This window comes from Lepidochelys kempii, chromosome 6 (genome assembly GCF_965140265.1).
Source record: "Lepidochelys kempii isolate rLepKem1 chromosome 6, rLepKem1.hap2, whole genome shotgun sequence".
Lineage (NCBI taxonomy): Eukaryota > Metazoa > Chordata > Testudines > Cheloniidae > Lepidochelys > Lepidochelys kempii.
The window spans coordinates 134392611-134416999 of NC_133261.1; the positions used below are offsets into that span (position 1 = coordinate 134392611).

Here is a 24389-nt window from a genome sequence, read left to right on the forward strand (position 1 = left end):
ATGAGAATGATGAACGGATTAGAAAACATGAATAACAGTGATAGACTCAAGGAACTCAATCTATTTACTTTAACAAAGAGACAGCTAAGGGATGACTTGATTATAGTCTATGGGTATCTACATGGGGGGGAATATTGAATAATGGACTCAGTCTAGCAGAGAAAGGTGTAGCACAATTCAATGGCTAGACGCTGAAGTGAGACAAATTCAGACTGGAAATAAGGCGTGGGTTTTGGACAGTGAGGGTAATTAGATAGTGGAACAATTTACCAAGGGTCGTGGTGGATTCTCCGTCACTGATCATTTGTAAATCAAGGAATTTTTTTTTCCCCAAAGATCTTCTCTTGGAATTATATGGGGGCAGTTCTTTGGCCTCTGTTATATAGGAGGTCGGATTTGATGATCACAGTGGTCCCTTAGAATCATAGAATCATAGAATATCAGGGTTGGAAGGGACCCCAGAAGGTCATCTAGTCCAACCCCCTGCTCGAAGCAGGACCAATTCCCAGTTAAATCATCCCAGCCAGGGCTTTGTCAAGCCTGACCTTAAAAACCTCTAAGGAAGGAGATTCTACCACCTCCCTAGGTAACGCATTCCAGTGCTTCACCACACTCCTAGTGAAAAAGTTTTTCCTAATATCCAATCTAAACCTCCCCCACTGCAACTTGAGACCATTACTCCTCGTTCTGTCATCTGCTACCATTGAGAACAGTCCAGAGCCATCCTCTTTGAAACCCCCTTTCAGGTAGTTGAAAGCAGCTATCAAATCCCCCCTCATTCTTCTCTTCTGCAGACTAAACAATCCCAGCTCCCTCAGCCTCTCCTCATAAGTCATGTGTTCTAGACCCCTAATCATTTTTGTTGCCCTTCGCTGGACTCTCTCCAATTTATCCACATCCTTCTTGTAGTGTGGGGCCCAAAACTGGACACAGTACTCCAGATGAGGCCTCACCAATGTCGAATAGAGGGGAATGATCACGTCCCTCGATCTGCTCGCTATGCCCCTACATATACATCCCAAAATGCCATTGGCCTTCTTGGCAACAAGGGCACACTGCTGACTCATATCCAGCTTCTCATCCACTGTCACCCCTAGGTCCTTTTCCGCAGAACTGCTGCCTAGCCATTCGGTCCCTAGTCTGTAGCTGTGCATTGGGTTCTTCCGTCCTAAGTACAGGACCCTGCACTTATCCTTATTGAACCTCATCAGATTTCTTTTGGCCCAATCCTCCAATTTGTCTAGGTCCTTCTGTATCCTATCCCTCCCCTCCAGCGTATCTACCACTCCTCCCAGTTTAGTATCATCCGCAAATTTGCTAAGAGTGCAATCCACATCATCCTCCAGATCATTTATGAAGATATTGAACAAAACCGGCCCCAGGATCGACCCTTGGGGCACTCCACTTGATACCGGCTGCCAACTAGACATGGAGCCATTGATCACTACCCGTTGAGCCCGACAATCTAGCCAGCTTTCTACCCACCTTATAGTGCATTCATCCAGCCCATACTTCCTTAACTTGCTGACAAGAATACTGTGGGAGACCGTGTCAAAAGCTTTGCTAAAGTCAAGAAACAATACATCCACTGCTTTCCCTTCATCCACAGAACCAGTAATCTCATCATAGAAGGCGATTAGATTAGTCAGGCATGACCTTCCCTTGGTGAATCCATGCTGGCTGTTCCTGATCACTTTCCTCTCATGCAAGTGCTTCAGGATTGATTCTTTGAGAACCTGCTCCATGATTTTTCCAGGGACTGAGGTGAGGCTGACTGGCCTGTAGTTCCCAGGATCCTCCTTCTTCCCTTTTTTAAAGATTGGCACTACATTAGCCTTTTTCCAGTCATCTGGGACTTTCCCGGTTCGCCACGAGTTTTCAAAGATAATGGCCAATGGCTCTGCAATCACAGCCGCCAATTCCTTCAGCACTCTCGGATGCAACTCGTCCGGCCCCATGGACTTGTGCACGTCCAGCTTTTCTAAATAGTCCCTAACCACCTCTATCTCCACGGAGGGCTGGCCATCTCTTCCCCATTTTGTGATGCCCAGCGCAGCAGTCTGGGAGCTGACCTTGTTAGTGAAGACAGAGGCAAAAAAAGCATTGAGTACATTAGCTTTTTCCACATCCTCTGTCACTAGGTTGCCTCCCTCATTCAGTAAGGGGCCCACACTTTCCTTGGCTTTCTTCTTGTTGCCAACATACCTGAAGAAACCCTTCTTGTTACTCTTAACATCTCTGGCTAGCTGCAGCTCCAGGTGCGATTTGGCCCTCCTGATATCATTCCTACATGCCCGAGCAATATTTTTATACTCTTCCCTGGTCATATGTCCAACCTTCCACTTCTTGTAAGCTTCTTTTTTATGTTTAAGATCCGCTAGGATTTCACTGTTAAGCCAAGCTGGTCGCCTGCCATATTTACTATTCTTTCGACTCACTGGGATGGTTTGTCCCTGTAACCTCAACAGGGATTCCTTGAAATACAGCCAGCTCTCCTGGACTCCTTTCCCCTTCAAGTTGGGGAAACTTTCAGCAACTTAATTTCCCCTTCCAGCATTGGGATCTATTAATAAGTGTGCTTTACCATCTCTTCTTTACCGTGCTCCCCAAACGGAGTCTGGCGGGGTTAGGAACTTCCTTTATCTTCAGTTCCGTTTTTTGTTCCCCTCCTTAAATAAAAGACAGCAGCAGAGCTACTGGCAAGGCGGAATGGCTAATCTTGGCAGAGGTTAGTGGGCAGAATGATGGTAAGAAAGTAAATGGTGCAAATTAAATGTAATTTATTCCATGGATTACAAATTATTCCTTGGTTCTGGGAGTTTATTTCCTTGTTCTATCTTGGTGATTATATGGCCACATAACAGCAGTACCTAATGACTCAGATTGTTGTTGAAATAAAGTGATTTGTTGCAGGTTAGTATGCTCAGATATATGAGATTTATATATATCCCTTTCCATTTGCAATCACAAATTATATGTAACCCAACACTACTATTCTGTGGTACCTGACCAATACATATTACCAGGTGTTGAAGTTAGGTTGGCAGCATTTCATGGTAGGCACCTCTGCTTGAGAATGAAACCTTGGAGCAATTCAGCAATCTCAGGGATTCAAGATCACTTTAATTTCATAGAATCAGAGAATATCAGGGTTGGAAGGGACTTCAGGAGGTCATCTAGTCCAACCCCCTGCTCAAAGCAGGACCAATCCCCAATTAAATCATCCCAGCCAGGGCTTTGTCAAGCCTGACCTTAAAAACTTCTAAGGAAGGAGATTCTACCACCTCCCTTGGTAACGCATTCCAGTGTTTCACCACCCTCCTAGTGAAATAGTGTTTCCTAATATCCAACCTAAACCTCCCCCACTGCAACTTGAGACCATTACTCCTCGTTCTGTCATCTGCTACCATTGAGAACAGTCTAGAACCATCCTCTTTGGAACCCCCTTTCAGGTAGTTGAAAGCAGCTATCAAATCCCCCCTCATTCTTCTCTTCTGCAGACTAAACAATCCCAGCTCCCTCAGCCTCTCCTCATAAATCCTTGTAATTTAATCTCCAAATGCTGCATGCTCTAAGGCCACGTCTACACTACCCGCCGGATCGGCGGGTAGTGATCGATCTATCGGGGATCGATTTATCACATCTAGTGTAGAAGCGATAGATCGATCCCCGATCGCTCTGCTGCCGACTCCAGAACTCCACCACGACAAGAGGTGGAAGCGGAGTCGACAGGGGAGCAGCGGCCGTCGATCCCGCGCCGCGAGGACGCGAAGTAAGTGATTCTAAGTTGATCTAAAACACATCGACTTCAGCTACGCTATTCTCGTAGCTGAAGTTGCGTATCTTAGATCGATTCCCCCCTAGTGTAGACCAGGGCTAAGTCACACACATGCAGCCTCACTGAATTGAATGGGTTTGCACATCTGTATGTATCTGTCCAAATCTCTGCACTGGTATTTGTGTTTCTAACATGCCCATCCCTGTAACACCTAGTCTCCATGTGTCACTTGACCAAAATTTGTTCCAGTATCTCTAGGCACACGTCAGTAGGGGCACACACACTCTGTATAGGAATGGGAACTCCCTGACAAAACGTTTTGAATTAAAAAATGCCAATTCATCAAAAAGAATTCTCAGTTCCGGATGGAATTTCTGGTTAAAATCAGAAAGAGAGACCCCAGAAACTGCTCTGACCACCAGGCTAGTCACCTGGGAGGTGGGAAACCTAAATTCAAGTGGCTGGTGAAGTTGGGTCTCCCACATCGCAGGTAAATGCCCTGACCACATGGCTATTATGGGATGGGCGGGCGTCCCGTTTTTTGTGAACAATTCCAAAAGGTCCAGGTTTCATTCCGCATTGGAATGGAAACTAATTCCAAAACCCTGACTTTCTTTGCGAAACTGAAATCTTGTTTTCCAGTGAGCTCCAGTCTGTATTGAAAACCTGGGACTGACCACGTAACTTCGGACTTGAAGACTTCTTGTGATACCACAGCCCTAACATCTGGGATGTAAGCATGGGGGACAGACATTTACCCCACATTGGCATTTCAGCTGTCACCCCCTAAAGAGCCCCACAGGAGCTTGGAGGCCTGTGGTCCCTCCTTCCAGACAGAAGACGGTAGCCCCTGAGCTGGGGAGCTGGAGGGCAGAAGGGGAGGCCAGAATTAGGGTCCTCTCTCAGGATGAGCTGTTCTCTTGAGATTTCTGCCATTTTGCTTCAGATGCCAGAAGCAAATCTGGATCTGTCCACCTGGCTGGGACTGGGTCAAAAGCAGAGCTCAGGACTCTGATCTGGCCAGGTTCTGCATCCTGACACCACCAGGTCATGTCAGCCTGTCTCTAATTGAATTACAGTGGGATTACTTAATGAACAGAGAATACTCTCCAGGCTCTATTGGGGTAATCCATTAGTGGGTTTAGCAGCACAAAGTCCCCCGGGAGTGTCCACCAGGATGCCCCTGAGCACTGGATTTGTGAGCTGGAAAGAGAAAAGTCACATGAAAATATAATCCGTGCCCCATAGATTATGCATCTGGGCAGACTCATGTGCACTAATTATCTCATCAAACACAATGGAATATGTTTTTTTTCTTGTGAGGTATGCCAGTGATAAGCTAGCCTCAGACTGGAGTATGCAAATAACTAATACTGAGTCATTAAAAAAAATAGCAATTTTGGTCAAATCTTATTCAGTTTGGAGGACTCTCTAGCAGAAGCATGTTAGATCAGAGTAACTGACTTAAGAGTAACACATTTTATGAAGGGCAAAAGTGTCTAAACAGTTTTGGACAGAGACTGCAGATAGCAGAGACACGTAGATTACTTCACTTTTTGATGCTCTGAGTGTACGGCTTTGAGATCACAATCAAGCCATTGATACTAAATATGCTTCTGCACCTGGGCATTCAAGTGTAACCTCTAGTCTTTGCACTCCAGGTAAATCAAGAGTGAAAGAGAGCACAATATGTGACAGCAGGGAAATGCATGTTATACAGCATGAGTTCATGCACCTTTCAGCACACGTTTGCTGTTCTTGTGGGTCAGCACATGGACGCAATCTGATCACTGGCTGTGACACGGGTTCCTCCCGCAAGTTGTTTTTGTTTAGTTTCACTGATGTCCAACAACACAGTAGGATGTCCTGAACTTCCAAGGTATGATTTATGTGATAACTCTCATGCTTTGGCCCTTCACTCCCATCCTACATCTTTCACCTTTCTGAACATTTTCGACATAAATCAAGGAAGCATTCATGAATATCAGGGAACCATTTGAATATCTGATTTCATGTATACCCAGCTTGGCAATGAGTCTAGTTTCTGCATTGCATTTTGGGAGTCTTGACAACATTTAAATGGCCAGGATTTCACTTCTGAATTTTTTCTGCTGGTTATCTGAATGGACCAGATTAATTTCAAATACAGTAGAGCTGTATGTGCACGGGATTTTTCACTGCTACCTACAAGGAATTATGTTTACTGAGTCCAGTTGTTTGTATTCATCAACAAGAACTTAGCTGATAGTAAAAAATACAAAGTAGTACATTAAATAATGTGGAGGTTGTGACACAAAGGAACAGAGCTAATGCTGACAATGCAGCCTGACCGACAGCTCTATAAACAAACAATAATGTGTCCTATACTCAAGCTGTCTATTTTTGGTCAGTGCAGGGTACTATTTTAATAGAAAAGCTATTTCAAAATATTTGTTTTATGAATTTTCTTGGAAATTGTTAACATTTTATGGATATTTACAAAATATCTGTCATTTTAAAGAGTGACCTGAACTTCAGCCTGGCAAACAGAATATTTTAACAGAAGATACAGCTAAAAACAAATAGCATGCCAGGCTATTAATCAGCAGCCGTTTCTGAGCAGGAAATTCATTTAGAGAAAAACAAATAAATGGATAAAGCTTGTATTATGAAGCTGCTTCAGCAAACCTGTTTTGTAATTCAAAATCCCTGCACACCACATTTCTAGCCACGGTGATTTCATATTACCAGTCACTAAATCCTTGAAAGCCAGCGCTTCGTGGGATGTCTTCTTCCTTGTTATTTTTAAACAATTCTCAAAAGAGCTGCTTTGGAAAATAAGCTTTTGTGTCTCAGTTCCTCTCTAGGTCAGCCCTTTCAGCACACCTCAGTGTTCCAATACCCTGCACTCGCACTGGTCTGTTGTGTTCGTTATAACCAAAAATCTTTCACCCAAGTCCTGACCCTGCAAACTCTTAGGAACATGTATTGTATTGAAGCCTATGGTACTACTCACATAGGTGAAGTCAGGCATGCGCAGACATGTTTGCAGGAACAAGGCCTAAGGATGCAGACACAATAGGGCTTTGATCCACTTAAGCAGGTGATACTTTTCAGCTTGTGCAGAGTCCCATGGACTGCAAGGGGTTTATTGATGTGTTTATTGTTAAGTACGTGCTTAAGTGCTTTGCTGGATCAGGGCCTAACCCATCAGCGAAGCCAGGAATTCAATGAGGATTCAGTCCCAGAATGCAATGAGACAAAGGGCCATATTTGGCTCCCAGCTACATAAATGTAATTTTGAAATAGCTCCAGCAGAATTACTGAAGATTTACACAGCAGGAATTGAGAAAAGCACCCAGAGGTGCTAAGCTCTCCCAGGGAGATAAAGAGATATAGCTAAAAAAAGAACTGCCTTTGTATTCTGCGTACACTTGCCCTTACGTTTTAAATCATATAAACAATCACAGATATGTCTGGCTCTACCTGCAGCTAAAAGCTCCAGAGCTCTTCACTGAAGAAAGGGGAAATATCACAAGTTTTGCCTACTACTAGCTGTTTTCCATACCAAAAAACAAATGTGAATAGCCTTCTCCTGTTCCAAATACGAACAACTCTCACTGGCCCTGTAAAATCATTATCAGTGCACAAGCCACTGGATTCATTCCACGGCTTATTTGTAATCAAAACCAGACCCAGAGTGAGGGATTCCTCATGCTTGGAGGCCCACTAGGTGGGTGGGAGCGTTCAGATCCCCCACAGATCCTGAGGCGGATTCATTCGCAGGCGGAATTCATACCACCGGCCGAGAGCATGAATACTGGGGCTCTATGCAAGTGGAGCACAGAGCAGCTGGGGAAGTGAATCAGCCCTGGGAGTGGAAGCTAGGCCCATACGGACTGGCAATAAGAAGTACATTGGTAATGGTGCGAGGAATTAGTCATTGGAACAATTTACCCAGGGTCACGGTGGAGTCTCCATCCGTGACGATTTTCAAATCAAGGCTGGATGTTTTTCTAAGGGATCGGCTGCAGCAATTCTTTAGGGGTCGTTCTCTGGCCCGTGCTGGATGATCGCAATGGTCCCTCCTGGCCTTGGAGCCTATGAAGCTATGGGGAAAAAAACCCAACCCCTAAAACCCAGAGCCAGCTTGCCAGGCTGCAGCTATGCTGGGGACGGGAGCTGCTGCACTCCTGCCTGCGAGGCCAGGCCTAGCCCCAGCCTCCCTCCACGAGGGTCTTGTGCGCTGGACTACGCACAACCAGCACGGAGATCCCTGTGCAGCCAAATGCCAGCGCTGCCCCTGAGTGGGGGGAAGGACCACGGGCTCTTCCTCACACCACAGACATGACCAAAGGCATCCAAGGCCCCAATCCTGCCTCAGGATGTGCCAATAGGGACCCCTGCGCTGGCCCAGAGTCCCACTGGGACCCCACACAGACTCGGGGGTCTGTGCTAATGTATAGGAAGGCAGGCCTGGGGCCCAGACCGGGATCCATGTTTTTAGATGCTGCTCTCCTGGCCTGCAGCGAGAAACTTCTGCTTTGGGAGAGCTGGCTTTGGAGTGCTCCTTTGGGTCAGGGCATTCAGAGTTCAGCCAGCTCCTCTGACCTTCAAACCACCACTTGCCTTCTCTGTGTCTGCAAATCAGCAGGGTTGTTTCGGAAAGTAGCCAGAGCAGCACTAATCGGCTGCTTGGAGAGTCCGAAAATCACCCGCTTTGCTGCTCCACAGCCATAACGCGGCAAAGCCTTAGCCCAGTGGACCAGCGTCCACAGCGCAAACCCTCAGACACACACCGGTACCCTTGACGGGAGCTACTCAGAGAGGCCCTGCGCGATGCAGACGGGAAGATGAAATTAAAACATTGTATTGAAGATTAACAGGCACTTCCATAACCCCAGGCACCAAACGCACAAAGTGAGTCTTTCTGCGATACATCAATAGCCACTTTATGTGACGCTGGCAACATCTGAAAACATGGCCCTCAATCACTTCAGTGGGGGACTTGCTTGTGATACTTGCCAACCAAACCCTGCAGACCTCACCTCGTCAAAACCGACCACCAGCTGAATGTGCCTCTTGCATCCCTGGGAAAATTCACCCAAAATTGGCCAAGTAAAGACCCTCTGGGAAATCTCAGTTCGCACATGCTCAGTAGACACGTGTTAGAGTTTGGCAATTAAATTCTCCAAAGCTTCCATCTGCACTGAGCATGCTCCAGCCCTTCCCCACTGACTGCACCACACAGGCCATATGCCCACAGAGCGACTGAGCATGCTCCGGCCTGGGGCTAGCCAGGATGGCAGCTCGGAGCCCCTAGGGCCATTGTGGTGCCATGCCCCAGGACTGAGAATAGGGAGCCTGTCTCACCTGGGCTCCTAAAGCTCCCTCTGCTGGGCCCAGGCAGCAGTGAAGAAGAGGAGGAGGAGGAGGAGGATGTCTGATTGGGATGCAGATCGGGGACCTGGGGTGAAAGGATGGGGGGAGGGAGTGGATTGGGACAAAGAGCCTGTGCGGGGGTGGGGGGCTGGGATTGGGCTACGGGTGGGGGGCAGACATACTGGATGAGGAGAGAGCCAGGGGGCGGGGGAACTGAGAGTGGCTGGCAAGACACTAGGACAAGGAACCGGGTCAGGGTAGGGGAGACCGGGCTGAGGCGGCTGAGGGTAGGGACTAGCAGCTGGTGTGGGGGCACGGCTGGGACTTGGATGGAGAGCTCGGAGGGTGAGAGTGGAATGGGCTGTGCAAGGAGATTGGATGAGAAGCCTGAGGAGGACTAGGGAGGGGCAGGACCGGGATGAGGAGCCAGGAGGGGAAGAGACAAGCCTGGGGGGTGGGGAAGAAGAGGTCACACTTGTGGACAACAGGGACAGAAGGGTCTGTGCCCATAAAGCATGCTCCCTTTACAATCTGGAGTGAAACCAGGATTCCTGAGTCTCACCATTCCTCTGCTGCCAGCAAATACCAGTGAGATCCACTGGCAAAGGGTGTCCCAGCCCCCGCTAGTGCTGGTCCAAACAGAGGGTGACAACCTACTACTGCTATCAGTTATTCCAGGAGCTCCAGTGGCTGATGTCTGTGCCATGGATCTAAAGGGTACGACCTGCTGATGAACCATGTGGGTGCCAACATGGTGCCAAGCGATGAAATTGCTGTCTTTGCACTTTGTGTTGTTAAAAAACTCCAAACTTGCACACACACTATGTGAGCGTTCACATTACCACAGCAGCAAACACAAACACTCACAAGGTAGGGAATGCCAGAGTTAAGTTAGGAGTACAGAAAATAGGAGCGGAAGGGCCCTCCTGGGTCTTGAAGTCCCATCCCTGCTATCGCAGACAGCGCCGTCAGAGCATCCCCTTCATAGACTTTTCATACTCTGTTTTCAGACTAGATAGGTCGTCTGTCCCCACGGTTCCAGAACCGCATCGCTCTGAGTGATAGAAACCATCTAATGTCCAGTCAACATTGATTCCTGGTCAGTTTATTCCCACGTGTTCTCGTGCCAATACCCTCGTTTAGCTTCACCAGCTCTTCTCGCTCCCGGGTGTTTACTCCTCCACCGCCCCATGCATTGATAGACAGCCAGCAGCTCCCCTCTCAGCCTTCATTGGGCAAGACTACACAAGCCAAGTTCCTTGCGTCTCCTCTCCTGAGATTGGCTCTCCATCCCCGTAAGCAGCCCAGGAGCCCTGCTTGACTCCGGGTTGATGCCCTTGTGCATTATGACACAGTCTTTAACTACATGATCACAACTATTTTTCCACAGGGAATCTGCCTCAATCAGTGCCCAGGACTGATGGTTGTGTAGAGTTGTGTAGTGAAGGAGCCCATTGTTTGTAGGACCCCCCGCCCCCTGTGTTTCAGGGACTGAGGAAGGGGACTGCAGGAAGAGAAAGGACAGTCTCAGACTTCCTATGTGATGCTGGGCAAGTCACTTACATTTATGTGTAACCCTTCTGCCCGTCAGAGTTGGCAGCAACAAGGGCCGGGTTCAGTATCTAGGGGATCCATTCCAATAACACAATGCAAACCGGCTCGAGCCCCCACCCAGTGACCTGGGACAAATATATACCACCCCCGCTGGGCGCCTCCAAGAGGCAATACTTCCCCTCTCGCAAGCACATAGTCTGAGTGTAGCAAAAGCCTTTTAATAACAGAGAGAAACAATGTGGCATTATGTTGGGGAAACACCACCAACAGGATTCATAACACAACCCATGAGCAAAACAACCCCACCCCAGGCAAATTGGGGCATGCCCTTTTCCCTTTGGTTCTTGAGTCCAGCAACCCCAAATCACCCAAAGTCCCAAAAGTCCAATGCCCCAAAAGTCTCTGTCCCTGGTCAGGGCAGCCCCAGAGTTCGAAAGTTTATCGGCGGAGCTTTACCTCCCAACCTGGGTGGAAATGGGACGGGGGTAAGAGGCACCTTACGTGATCTGAAGCTGACCGCCCCATAGCTCCATAGCGGCGCTCCGCCAGCCGCCCCACGAACTCCTTCGCTCAGCTGCGCTCCGCTCCGTCAGCCGCCCCACGAACTCCTTCGCTCAGCTGCCCCACGAACTCAGCTCCACGGCCCACAAGCAGCTCCTGCCATCCACACACTGCTCCGCATCGAACTGCTTCACCAGCCGTCCCGCAAACTGCTCCACAATATATCTTCAGGCTCCCCCACTACTTAACACAACACTCAGTGATTTCAGCTCTTAGGTGAATTCAGCTTATAGTAGGGGAGCCCCAGTGCTGGTGCACTGTCAGCCCAAAGTGAGCTCAGCAGCCTATAACTAGACTTCTAATGAAATCAAAATTAGCTCTGATATTCCACAGTGGAGAGAGGAGGAAGTGCAATCAGCATGTAAGGCCCTCACCAAGGGGCCCATGCCACCAAGTACTAATACTTGTCCCCAGCCTCTCTCCATTCACACAGTTTTGGAACCCATGACCCTTGCCTAGCGAGTGCTACTTAGTTGATGGTGAATCCCTCCATCATAACAAAAGGCCACGTACAGTTCCAAGCACAGTTCCCATAATCAGGGTAATACCAATTTATTCTTCCTGCCCCAATAACAGAGACACTGGGGATCCCACAGCAGCCAAAGTGACCATTTGGGCAGCTATGGTCTCATTCTAGGCGTGGTGGGTGTGCCTATGCAAATGAGATCGGCCCCTGAAGTTCTTTTCCACAACTTGCCACACCTCACCACCAGATGTCAGGGTGGAGCTCATCCTGACACTGCTTACATCTGTCTTTCATGGGTGGCCACAAATTGTGCTTTCCTAGCTTCCTCGCTGCCCTGGAGTCTGATTGGCAGAAGTGCTGAGTGCTCACAGCTGCAGTCGAAGCCAATGCGAGTTGCTCTTTGAACATACAGAATGCAAAGGACTATGAAAAGGCAGGTCCCCGCCACCTCAAACTGGGCACCCAAAAATGGGCAGAGACTTCTGACTTTCCTCTTGCTGTTCCTCAGGTTCCTGTCTGTAAAATGGAGGTAACACCACCATCATCTTCACAGGCATCGTGAGATCAATCCATTCGCGTCTGTGAAGCACTCAGAGATTAAGTAATGAGTGGTACAGAAAAACACATGAGGAAATTAATAATTGTGTCTTCAGCCAAGGGTTTGAATAGTGCGCTTTCAGTGCGGAGTGGGGTTACATATGAACTATGAGCACAAAATAAAGTATTGAAGAGCTGCTCATTAAATGAGTTCTGCTCATCCAGTGCAATGAATGAGGCAAGGTCTTGTGGGGAAAAAACTGCATGTGATCAAGTAATTAAGGACTGTAGCATAAGGCATCTCCACGAGGGGGCTGAACTGTGGTTGTACAGCCAACCTGAATTCTGGCATTTCCTACCTTTGGAGGGCTTCCCTTTGCAACCTCAACAACATTCGATAACATAGCTCTTGGTGTGTGTGATATATACCTTGACTGAGTCGGAGGTTTCATAGGGCAGCTTGCATTAGTGACAACTGGGAACAGCTAAGGGGCTTTCCCCAAGGCTTTTGCACTTGCTGAAAGACCCACAGGCCGTGGAGAGGGAGGGGCTTGGCCCACACTTTTAAGCAGTGGTCCTGCACTAAGTCAGTGCCGCTGCTGGCAGGGCAGTCTGGGGCATCGCTCTGGTTGCGTGGTCCCAACACCACTGAAAACTGACCCGGGCCATGGCCATCCACATGGCAGGGCAGCCGGGCCAAAGCTGCTGTGACCAGGGGCACGGGGAGTCTCTTCCTGGACGGCACAAGGGTGCGGGCGTGGGGGGAGGAGGTCTGCTAGGGATCTGCCTCCTGGTGACACTGGCTCATGCGATGTGTGGGTAAGAGAGATGGGGACATTCCCTGGCTAAGGGAGACCTGGGGTCCCTGTGCGGGGATAAGGGATGAGAACAGGATCGCTTCTGGGGTTGCAGGGGAGGGACAGAAATTCCCCCACCCCCAGGAAATATCTGAATCGACTCAACTGACAAATTAACACCCAGTTGTAACTAAAAGCCAGTGGGAGCAGAGCAGCCATCTCCAAGCCTGCCTTGGAAAATAGCCCTGTTACTTCACAACAAACAGTATTTCAAACACAGGCCGGCCTCCAACTCCACTGGGAATGCTGCCCTAGCCTTCAGTACAGCTGCCATTACAAAGCATGGCTGGTAAATCTACCAAAGGACTTTTCACCCTCTATGACTTACTGACTTGCTTGGTTTCAAGTTACAGTATCCTACTGATTCTCCTGCTAAGCCAGGTGTACAGACATCAGACCACATTCCAGTATGTCATTGTGACAGGGTCCCTCTGACGTCTTCTACCTGCCGACTTATCTCAGCATTTATATTATGACCATAATGAGCACCTTAACTGCATGGAGGTTTCTGTCTGGCTTGCAAGTAGAAAGAAATATCCAAAAATCATCAGATAAGTGGCCACAAAACAGAGCTGAGGCAAAGTAAAAATGAAGAGAGTTTTATCTGTCACTAGTCCAAAAATATATATCGTTTTCACAGAGAAGATTGAACAGATCTTTCAGAAACAAAAGCACACAGGGTTAAAGTTAACAAATTATCTACTTATAAGAAAATGATTTGCTGATAAGTAGTGTCATCTGAGCAACACTGTAACTCACTAAAGAGCTTTACAAAACAAGGAACTGGGCCCTGATTTCCTAGGGGCAGGCATCGATTTCTAAGGCTGGGGGTTACAGCTGGTCACAGATGAGTCAATACATAATATATTCACTCAATTTTGCCAATTTTGATGAATAAGTTATCTAGCAAATCATCTTTTGCATTATTCAGCCTGCTGTTTAATTGATCAAATACTGCTTTAGAATAATAGAATATCAGGGTTGGAAGGGACCTCAGGAGGTCCCCTAGTCCAACCCTCTGCTCAAAGCAGGACCAATCCCCAACTAAATCATCCCAGCCAGGGCTTTCTCAAGCCTGATCTTAAAAACCTCTAAGGATGGAGATTCCACCACCTCCCTAGGCAACGCATTCCAGTGTTTCACCACCCTCCTAGTGAAAAAGTTTTTCCTAATATCTAATCTAAACCTCCCCCACTGCAACTTCAGACCATTGCTCCTTGTTCTGTCATCTGGTACCACTGAGAACAGCCTAGCTCCATCCTCTCTGGAACCCCCTTTCAGGTAGTTGTAGGCTGCTATCAAATCCCCCCTCACTCTTCTCTTCTGCAGACGAAATAACCCCAGTTTCCTCAGCCGCTCCTCATAACTCATGTGTTCCAGACCCCTAATCATTTTTGTTGCCCTCCGCTGGACACTTTCCAATTTTTCCACATCCTATTTGTAGAGTGGGGCCCAAAACTGGACACAGTACTCCAGATGAGGCCTCACCAGTGTCGAATAGAGGGGAACGATCATGTCCCTCGATCTGCTGGCTATGCCCCTACTTATACATCCCAAAATGCTGTTAGCCTTCTTGGCAACAAGGGCACGCTGTTGACTCATATCCAGCTTCTCGTCCACTGTAACCCCTAGGTCCTTCTCTGCAGAACTGCTGCCTAGCCATTCGGTCCTGAGTCTGTAGCAGTGCATGGGATTCTTCCGTCCTAAGTGCAGGACTCTGCACTTGTCCTTGTTGAACCTCATCAGATTTCTTTTGGCCCAATACTCTAATATGTCTAGGTCCCTCTGTATCCTATCCCTACCCTCCAGCGTATCTACCTCTCCTCCCAGTTTAGTGTCATCTGCTATTAAACATAGAACAGGAATAGCTGGCAAATAAATTACTCTTTTTATTAATTAGTATTATTATTATTCAGGTAGGGTTGGTAGAGCACAGAACTGGGAGCTGGACTCCCAGATCGTCTACCAGCTGACTCTGCAACCTTGGGAGATCACTGGGCCAACTGATTTGTGGAGGCCCAAATTGGGCCTAATTATCAGAGATGCTGAGCACCCCAAAGTTCCATTGACTTCAACAACAGTTGTGAGCACTCAGGACACCAGCCCCAAATAACTGAAATCAGACCCTGCAAAATTGAGTGATCTTAGACCAGTGGCCACTTTTGAAAATGATGGCCATAACCTCTCCATACCCTCTTTCCTCTATCTGTGAATATTCATCCTGACACAGTGCTGTGAGGCTTGTTTAGTGCTCTATCATCCTCCAGTAAAAGATGCCGGAGCAGAAGTGACAATTATTATCAGTATTATTCTGGTATGGACCGTAGACCAATGAGACAGATTTTGATATTATACATGCACCTCAGCTGGAGACAGGCGAGCCCGTTTTGGGGTTGGTGAACATACGAGGGACCCTCTGCTCTTTTGGAAAGTCCCATGAGATCTATATCTGCTACCAGACAAATGTACCTTCCCACAGCTGTAACCATTACCAACTCCTTTTGCAGAATAGATGTACTGAGACTGTGAATGCATCGGTATCATGACGCTATCTTTCACACCTGGGACAGGAAAGGCCAGCTTTCCAAGGAAAATACCTGAAAGTAATCATTGCTACATTTATCTTGATAAGTGATCAGATTGCTTCTCAGAATTACATTCTTCAGGAGTAATTCGCTGCAGTCGTTCCTTTAACCATCCCACGCAGCATTCACGCAGGATTGTAGGGCAGTACAGGCCATAGATTGGAGCCTGAGCTCTAAGGTGGGCGTTTAACCCGTCACTTTCTAGCTATGAAGCAAAAGTGCTACTAACTTCCTCTGTTTATTCATCCAGGAAACAAGCCCTGGTTTCTTTTAGTGTATGTCCTAGACACAGAGCTGTTCTTTCCTTACTTCAGTGCTCTGATGTCATCAGCCTTCAGAGAATTTCAGGTGAGCATCAACAGGAACCCAGAGACTCTACGTTTGTTAAAGGTAAAGGATGGGTCCCACTGCAACTGCATAAATGCGGGGCAGATGAGTGGTTAGCTCAAGGTTTGCCATTTTGTTTGCAAACAGGCCTTTAAGACTTAAGGGCATTACAGACAAGATAGCAAATGAATGAGAAGCACAAATTTCTAAGTGTAAAGTACACATTTAATTATTGAAAGTGAAGCTTCAGGGGAGTTTGTTGTTGTTGTTTTAAAGATGGGTTTTTTTTTTGTTTTGTTTATTACACAGAAAGTAAGGAACATAATCCCTAGAGTCAATGGAGAAGTTCAAATGTTCAGATCTGGATTTTTAGGCTTGCACCGATCTCCAGTTTTGTTTCTGATCAACTAATTTTCTCCTCTGCAATAGATTTAGACGAACATAGTGAAAACGTGTTCATTTTCTAAGCATTTTGGAGAATTAAATTAAGATTAATTTGATGTAAAGCCACACTCATGTCCCTTAGTTAAAAAAAATCATCAAATGGACTCAACAGTGCATTTTACACAGTAATGGGAGAGTGCTAACAGTAATTTTAACCCCAGCTAGTAACTGGTCTCTGAGGACCATGTGGAATACATTTAGACACATCTACATAGAACAGATTCAGTGATGTCTGCTCAAAGTAGCACCAATTTTATCTAATGCATGGAAGACGGTTTCCCTAAAATGCTACAGTAGCATTTAGACAAATATTTCCTGCTTGGCTCAGGTTCTGCTTGGCCTGTTAATGGCAAAGCTCTTATAATGATTTTCTGGTCTGGATGTTTGTTCAGAGAGTAGTCGAAAGGTTGTTCTATAAAACTGAACCTGTTGTCAAGCCTTAAAGCAGAGGAAGTATTGATCATCTATGGAGGGCCATGAGCTCTTCATTGTTCTGCAGACCTTTCTAAACCACACTTGGGTGTGGGTTAAACTCTGCTAGCTTGGGAACATCTTCACCAGCTGGTCTGCTAACTCCACGTCAGCAGAGGACCCATTCAGCTTCCTTTGAACTCAGTGGCTGAAAATTCTCACTCTGACCTCTGATCTGTCTTTTCACCTACAGGGGCCCTAGACCCCAGGAAAGCTGCTTTAGGAATCCCCCCCCCCCATCACCACCACCTTCATTTGCCATTTGCTGTTCCTTCAGATGCTGTCTGGGAAACGTGTTTAGCCAAGTTCTCAGGCTACAATTCATGGGATGCCCAGTCTCTCCTCTTCTCTCCAAAGGCCTAATGACCTCGGCTCATCAGTGGCCATGCACGTACTGTGAATTGTACTGACGCTCACTAAGACCACCACAGAAGTTAACAGCCTCGGGGGAAATGAGCCTCTGCAAATCTATAAGACGACAAATACTCCAGTTCAGCTTGTACCAAAGCGTCCAGCCCATGGGTTCATCACAAATGGAACATCAGGTAACTCTCTTGCTACACATTGCCACTCACAAGCCTTTGAGCTCCGTCTGATTCGATGGTGACTGAACTAAGTAGCAGTAATTTTGAATCCACTCCAGTAACAGCTGACCTGTTCAGGAAACTATGCGATACGTGGAATGTTCTAACAAAACAGTTATTCCAACTTGGAACTAGTTTACTTGGCACGTGAATGATCCAAGATCTACTTAACATTGTATTTGTTGCCATAAAATAATTGACAGCTGTTATCGATGTATGAACAAAAGGACTATGGTTGTAGCGAGGCTACTCTCTAAATGAGGGAACGTAGGATCTGGCCCTGCGTGGAGAGATCTGACACCACAGAGACATAGCTACTGATTTGGCATTTAGAGCAAAGGTGTTATTCCTGAGAGCAATATTTTAAGATGTGTGAATTGGATTACAGCTACTAAAGGGTCAGCTGCCCACACCTTTACTCTTGGTGACGAGAGCCTGACTCCACAGATTGTTCCCCTGCAGGCAACGACAGGCCTTGTGCAGTAAGGTGCCACCACCCTGAGTACATCAGGAGACGAGAATCCCACCCAAAGTGATTAATAATCTTAATATGACCTATCCATGCCCTTCTATGGCCGTACCCAGGTAGTATCTCTGCACTGTCGTACAACCAAAGAGGTGTCCGCACACAAATTCCAGACAACCACTGCTCCTCCCAGGGGGGCTGGACACTAAGTCCGCAGTCCTTACTCACGGCGAGTAACACTTACTCACAAGAACAGTTCCAACTGAGTCAAGGGAGTGTGTAAGTGCTGCTCAAGGAGCATAACAGTTGCAGACCGGGGCCTTTGACTGGTTTTCCTCACCCTTGCAGCTGGCCACCCTCAGCCTTCATTTCCTCTCCGGGGGACTCACTGGGTCCTCTTCTCCCCGTTGCGCTGAGGAACAAGGGGGTGTTCTGTGCTCCTCAAGTCAGCATGGCTGCAACTTTCCCAGGGGCTATTCCCCAGCTGTGATGTCCTTGTTACCACGGGGGCCTCACTCTCTCCTGAGCCTGTTTTCCATAGAAATACTCAGGAAACGCAAGAGGCCTGCCTGGGGGACGCTACCCCGGGAGAGACTCCCCGCCCAACCCTTCCAAGCGCGGGCGGAGGATGGCTTCTTTCTTTTTAAACAAAACACAAAATGGCTCCTCCCTTCTCCGCCTGCCTCCCTGCGGGGAGCAGAGTGCCTCAGGGAAACTTTGCAAAGAGGAAAGGGGCCACAGGGAAGGGACAGGCAGGAGAAGAGCTTTCCCCACCCTGCAATTCGATCTCTGTAAGGGCTCCAGCTACTGCCCTTTAACACCCACGCCCACCTCAGCCGGGAGGCAGGGGGCAAATGCCGCCCCGGGCTGCAATGGAGGCTGTGGGCTTTGCTCGTGCGGTTTATCCCGAGCCCTGTAACCTCAGCTCCCCCGGCCGGGATCTGCGCCTCCCTCCCACCCCAGCCTTCCGCAAGGACCCGCTCGCAGCCGCACCGAGCCAAGCCCTTCCCCGGGCGGAGCTCCGCCAGCGGGGCAGTCTAGCTCCAGTCCAGCCTCAAGCGCCTCCCCTCGGCACCGGCCCAAGCCAGCTGCCTGCAGCCCGGCCGCCGGGTCGCTGCCCTGCCACCCGACAGAGCGGCCGAGCTCGCCAGGCTCGGGGCTGCCCCGGCAGGACGGCGCCCATGGGCTGGGAGTTACACGCATCCCCTGTGGAACAGACGGGGCTAAACTTTGCTGTGACTCGACCCCAGGGGCGCAGGCCGGCCATACCCCGCCCCGGCCCCAGGGAGCTGCCCCTCCCCGTGGGCCCCCTTCCCCGCCAGGGCCAGCGGCGGCCAGCGCCTCTCCCCGCCTCCATCGCCAGCCTGGCGCACGGGAAAACTGCGCAGCTACAAAACCGGAGCCGGGGCGCACCGGGGCGCCTGGCCGCGGCTACTGGAGAGCGGGCATGGGGCGGATTAGCGCCCGGGCGCCCCCGCCCTCCAGCTGGGCCATCCCGGGGGAGCCGACAGTTTGGGCCAAGCTGCGGGCTCCGGCCGGCTCGCTCCGCGGGGTTCACACCCTCAGCGTCTCTGCCAAGCCCCGGCCACGGGCCCCGAGGGGAGCCGCAGGCAGGAGGCGCCGGGCTCGGGGACCCAGAGCCCCTGCCACACGCAATCCCCAAAGCCCCCTCCTGCCGCAGGGTTCCCAGCCGGGGTAACCTGGCCACAGCTTGGGGCAGGCACGGAGCGCAGGGGCCTGTCCCCCCCGCGGGGCTCGGCCGGTCCCTCCCTGCGCCCCGGCGCTGTGCATCGCCGGCTGCGGGCGTCGGAGCGCGGGCTGCACCTGCCATCGCCTGGAGAGCCGCAGAAGCGCAGCGGCCGGGGTGCGAGGAAAGCCCCGGTGCAGCCGGGGACATGGCAGGCTGGGGGGCGGGCAACAGCTCCCGCTCTCCCCCCGCCGGGGACAGGGAGCCGCAGGCGCGGCTCCCAGCTGAATTAAGCTCGGCTTCACTATGGCATGAAACAGGGATGGACTCGTCGGGCAGCGCTGCTCCCCCGGCAGGAGCCAGGGCGCTGTCCGAGGCCGGGGAGCCGCCCCGCAGGTCCCGTCCCTGCCCGACAGCACCGTCCGGATCCAGCTCCGGGCTGGCAGGACAGCGGCTGTGCGCGTCTGCTCCGCTACCGGGGACCTCAGTCCGCCCGCGCCCCCTTCCGCCCTGGCACCCCGGGGTGCGCGCCCCTACCCCGCCCCTACCCCCAGGCTCTGTCCCCAGCCGGCGCGGAGAGGAACCCAGCCCCGGCCCGAGGGGGAGCGAGCCCCGGGCAGACACAAGCCTGGCACCAGCGCAGAGCGGTGCCCCTGGGCAGCGCGGGGAGCCCTGACCGTGTCCGGACAAGCTCCAGCCCCAGCGGGGCCCCACACGAAGGAAAGGCTCCTGCTCAGACCCCCGGCCGGGCTGCCCCTGCCTGCCCCGGGCTGGGGGCAGGGTCGCCCCCCGCCCCGCAGCAGAGACGGGGGCGCCTCCCGGAGCGGCGCCCGCGGCTCCCCCCAGCCCGCAATGCAGCGCAGCGCCCGGCGCGGGAGGGTCGCGTTACCTGGCGCCGCTAGCCGGGAAAGACGGGGCCGGAGCACTTCCCCCGGCAGGTGCAGCTGCGGCGGCTCCGGGCTGGCTTCACAGGCTGGCGGCGGGCTGGCCGGTCCCTGCTCCGCCCGGTGCCATCGCTCCGCATACGCATCCTCCGGCAGGCAGGCGGCGGCCGGCGCCCGCGGTCCGGCTGGGGGGCGCCCGCGGTCCGGCTGGGGGGCGCCCGCGCTGCTCGCCCGGTGCAAAGCGGCGGCTCGGCTCCCGGGGAGCGGGCGCAGGCAGGGCGGCTGCACGGGCGCGCACGGCGCCGGGCGGGGGGAGGAGGGAGGGAGGGAGCGAGCCGCGCGGCCCCCCGCGCACACCAGGCAGGGGCGCAGCCCGGTCAGCCCGCGCCAGCGCCCCTCCACCGCCCCCACCGCGGACCCCGCAGCCGCGCCCCGCTGACCTTGCAGCGTGTACCTGCGCCAGGGCAATCCGAGCTCCGCCGGGCTTCGCCGAGCCTCCTCGCTGCGCTCCCCTAACGCCGCCCGTGCGCTGGGCGCCGGATAATCCAGCGCTGAGCCCCGCGCTCCGCCTCTGGCCAGCCCGGCTCAGGCGCCGGCTGGAGCGCCGCGGGCCGGGGACGCGCTGCCCATGGCCCCGGGAGGCGGGCGCTCTTCCTGCGCTCGGGGAGCTACAGCCGAGCTGCGCGGCCGGGCTCCGTCCTCGGGCTTCTCCCGCCGGCTGTCCGCGGCGCAGCCATGCACACCCCAGCCAAGGGAGAGCGACCCACCGGCCGCGGCGCTCCGAGAGCCGGGTAGCCTCAGGCGGAGCAGCCGGAGCCCCGGGCGCTGCAGGGGGGCGCAGCTGGCTGCACTGGGTCCTTGCGCGTTTCCTCCCCGGCTGCTGCTGGCTCCATCCTCCCCGCGGCGAGCTCCGGCGGCTGCCGCCCGACCCCCGGGAGCCGCGGCGCTCGCTGCAGCATGAAGCCGGCTTTGCAGCCTGGTGCCAGCCCGAGCCGCCGCCTGCTCCGCAGCGAGAAGAGCGATGGCGCGGCGCAGCCGGGAAAGGCAGCTCCAGCCGCAGCGGGCGGGCGCAGAGCGGCGCCGGGCGCCCCCAGCTCCGCTAATCCAGAGACGTGTCTGCGAGCCAGGGGCAGGGGCGCGCTGGGCAGCTCGCCAGCGCCGGCGGGGACAGGGCTAGGGCTGCCCAGCCGGTGCGCGGCGAGCCGGGGCCGCAGGGACAGGGAGAAGCCGGGGGAGCGTGTGAGCAGCGGCTGCGCCCTGGCGCGGGGAGGCGCTGCTGGCGCGGGAGTGGGCAGGGAGGGGGCGTGTCGCTGCGCCTTTCCTGCCGGGCCGGAGGAGCTGGCAGCCTCGGGCAGGGCTACCCCGCATCCCTGGGCCGGGCAGAGCGGGGGCGCAGCCCGCTCCGCAGGGGTAACAGCGCTGCCTCCGCCAGGCCACTCCCCCGGGCTGGAGAACTGCGCCTCCGGCTCCGGGGCCGGCTCGGGGGATTCCCACCCCGGGGGCCGGGCAGCGGCTGGAAGGCTGCGCTTGGAGCGGGGTCAGCGGGCAGGGGCCTCTGGTTGCCGGCTCTGCCAGGGCGCTGGAGATGCTCGCTGGGGAAGAGGCCGGCAGGGCGCGTCCGGGGTTACAGGGCACAAAAGCTGCTCCCCGCGCAGCCCGGGCCCACCCTCACGTCGGAGCCCCCGTGGGTCTCCCCGGGGCACCTGGAGGGACTCGCTCTCCTCGGCCTGCCCTGGGGCCCAGGGGCTGCCGCGGGCTCCGCCGTTCGGGGCCAGCCCCCGTCCCGGGTGCGCTCAGGGGCGGGGAGCGGAGAGGGCGCGGAGGTACCTGCGCCAGCGGCGGGTCCCCCTCCCAGCCCTGCTCGGGGGTGGCTCGGGGTGGGGGCTGGGGCGCCGCCGAGAGGAGGGAGCCAATCAGTTAAGCAGCCTTTGCTCAAAACCGGGGAGGGGGCGAGGCGGAGCCGGAGTGAGCGCGGCGGCGGCGGAGCCGGTGGCTGCGAGGGGCCGTGCGCGCTGGCGCGGGGTCCCGGCGGAGCGCTCCTGGCGCAGCGGGCTGGGGCCCTGCGATCTTCACAGCTCTCGGGGCTGGCGGGCGGCAGGCTCGTCTGCCTCCCCGGGGCTCTCCGCTCCTCTCGGGGCAGCGGGGTCCGGGGCAGCCAGCCCAGAGCGCCCGCGGGGGACTGCCGGAGCGGGGAGAAGACAGGGGCCTGCGGTCCGGCGAGAAGGGCGCCGCTGACCCGAGCGCGCTGTCCGGGGAGCAGAGAGGCGCCGCTCGCCGGTCCTGGGAAGCTGCCCCCTTGTCTCGGACCCTCCTGGGGACATAACGTGGATACTGCTGGAAACCGGCGCTTGGGACCTGAGGCAGCTTTCGGGGACCGTGGCGGGCGCTGCGTGGATCCGGGCGGACACAGCTGGGGCTCAGGGAGCGGACTTGGAGCCTGGCTTTGGGGATCGTGTCTCACCTTCCGACAGGGCGCTCTCAGGGGGTGTGAGTGTGATGGGCTGGGTGCGTCTCCGTGCTTGGCTTTCCCGCTGCCCCCTGCCCAGCTCTTGCGCCGAGCCCCTGGCCCCTGGCCGCTTTGCTGCTGAGCCGCACCAGTGAAGCCCATGGCCTAGGCCCCCTGAGCCGGGGCTCCTGTGTTTGTCCCTTAGGCTCCTTTAGCGAGGCGCTGCGCAGAGGCTGAGGGAGGCAGGGGGCATTGGAGAGAGTGGGCCAGGCAGACAGGCAGGGTCCCTGGGCTGGGCAAGGCAAGGGGACTTCACCAACCACACAGGTCCCTCAGCAAACCATGCCCCTCTTCCCGAGCCCCTGCCCTCTGACAGCAGGGAGTGGCTGGCTGGGCTGGGCTGGGTGCAGGGCTGCCCAGCAGGGAGACACCCGCTGCTGGGTGGGATTGTCTGACTCCTGCCAGAAGTGAGGGGAGCGTTCCTGGGGGGTGCTGCACGCTTCTGTGCTGTGAGCTGCACTGCCAGGTTTCTCCTGGAGCGCACAAGGTGTCCAGACACTCCGGAGGCCTGTGGTACCCAGTGGAGTGACTTGCTCTCTGTCCAATATGGCCTAGAAATCAGGGCTGCGGTATAGGCAAGAGGCTTTGTGCTCATCTAGCCATCCTCTGGTGTGTGGCACAACAGTGCTGAGGGCAAATTCCCATCCACAGGGCCTGGGAGGCTGATGGGGTGAGTGGGGTTTCAGTGGGAGGATGTTTCTTGTACTCTGCATCCTGAGGAGAAAATGTGTGCTGGAGCCTACAGAAATTCCAGCTGTAGATGGCTGCAAATACAGATGCAATGTGGGGAAGATAATGCAATAACTAGTGTGATGAGATTGCTACTCTGCTTTGCAGCTCTGAAGCTGTTCAGACCCATAGGTGTTCACTGGGCCAGGTCTACTGAAGTCAACAGAAGAAGAAATCGCAAACTTCCCCTAAAATAACTCATGAGGGATCATTTCTTTCAGAATTTAACAGCCTGATTCTGCTGTTCTTAAGCAGGTAACATGTCCATGGGTATTGCAGGCAGGCATGCCTGATGTCACAAAGGGGTGTGGGTCCTGCTTTCCAAAAGTGGCTGGTGGTTTGCTTGTACCTTATTTGGATCCACAACTAGAGATTCCTTAAAGTGGCCTTTTTTCTTCCAGACAGTGCAGAGCCCCACCCTCTGAAAATCAGGCCTTTCAAGGGGTCTAGTTGCAGACCCAAAATTACAAATCATGCTCGACAATGTAGGCCTCAGTTATTAGCTGATAACCTAATACAGCAGCAAAGGGGAGTACCACCGACCACCTCTAGATTCTGACGCGTTTATGCCAAACGGCTAGACTTTGTATTG

At 53.0% G+C, this 24389-nt stretch overlaps 1 protein-coding gene across 6 annotated transcripts in view; it reads right to left on the bottom strand.

Moving 5' to 3' along the window:
* Positions 1-21895, bottom strand: part of LRFN5 (leucine rich repeat and fibronectin type III domain containing 5) — a 161316-nt gene extending 139421 nt beyond the window's left edge. For 3 of the 6 annotated variants that reach the window (XM_073350303.1, XM_073350304.1, XM_073350297.1), the window contains exon 1: positions 21017-21895. The gene's annotated coding sequence lies outside the window, so the exon portion shown is untranslated. Of the gene's footprint in view, positions 1-20567; positions 20770-21002 lie in introns of those variants that run through there. The other 3 variants (XM_073350299.1, XM_073350300.1, XM_073350301.1) reach the window with 2 other exon arrangements.
* Positions 21896-24389: the final 2494 nt, after the last annotated feature.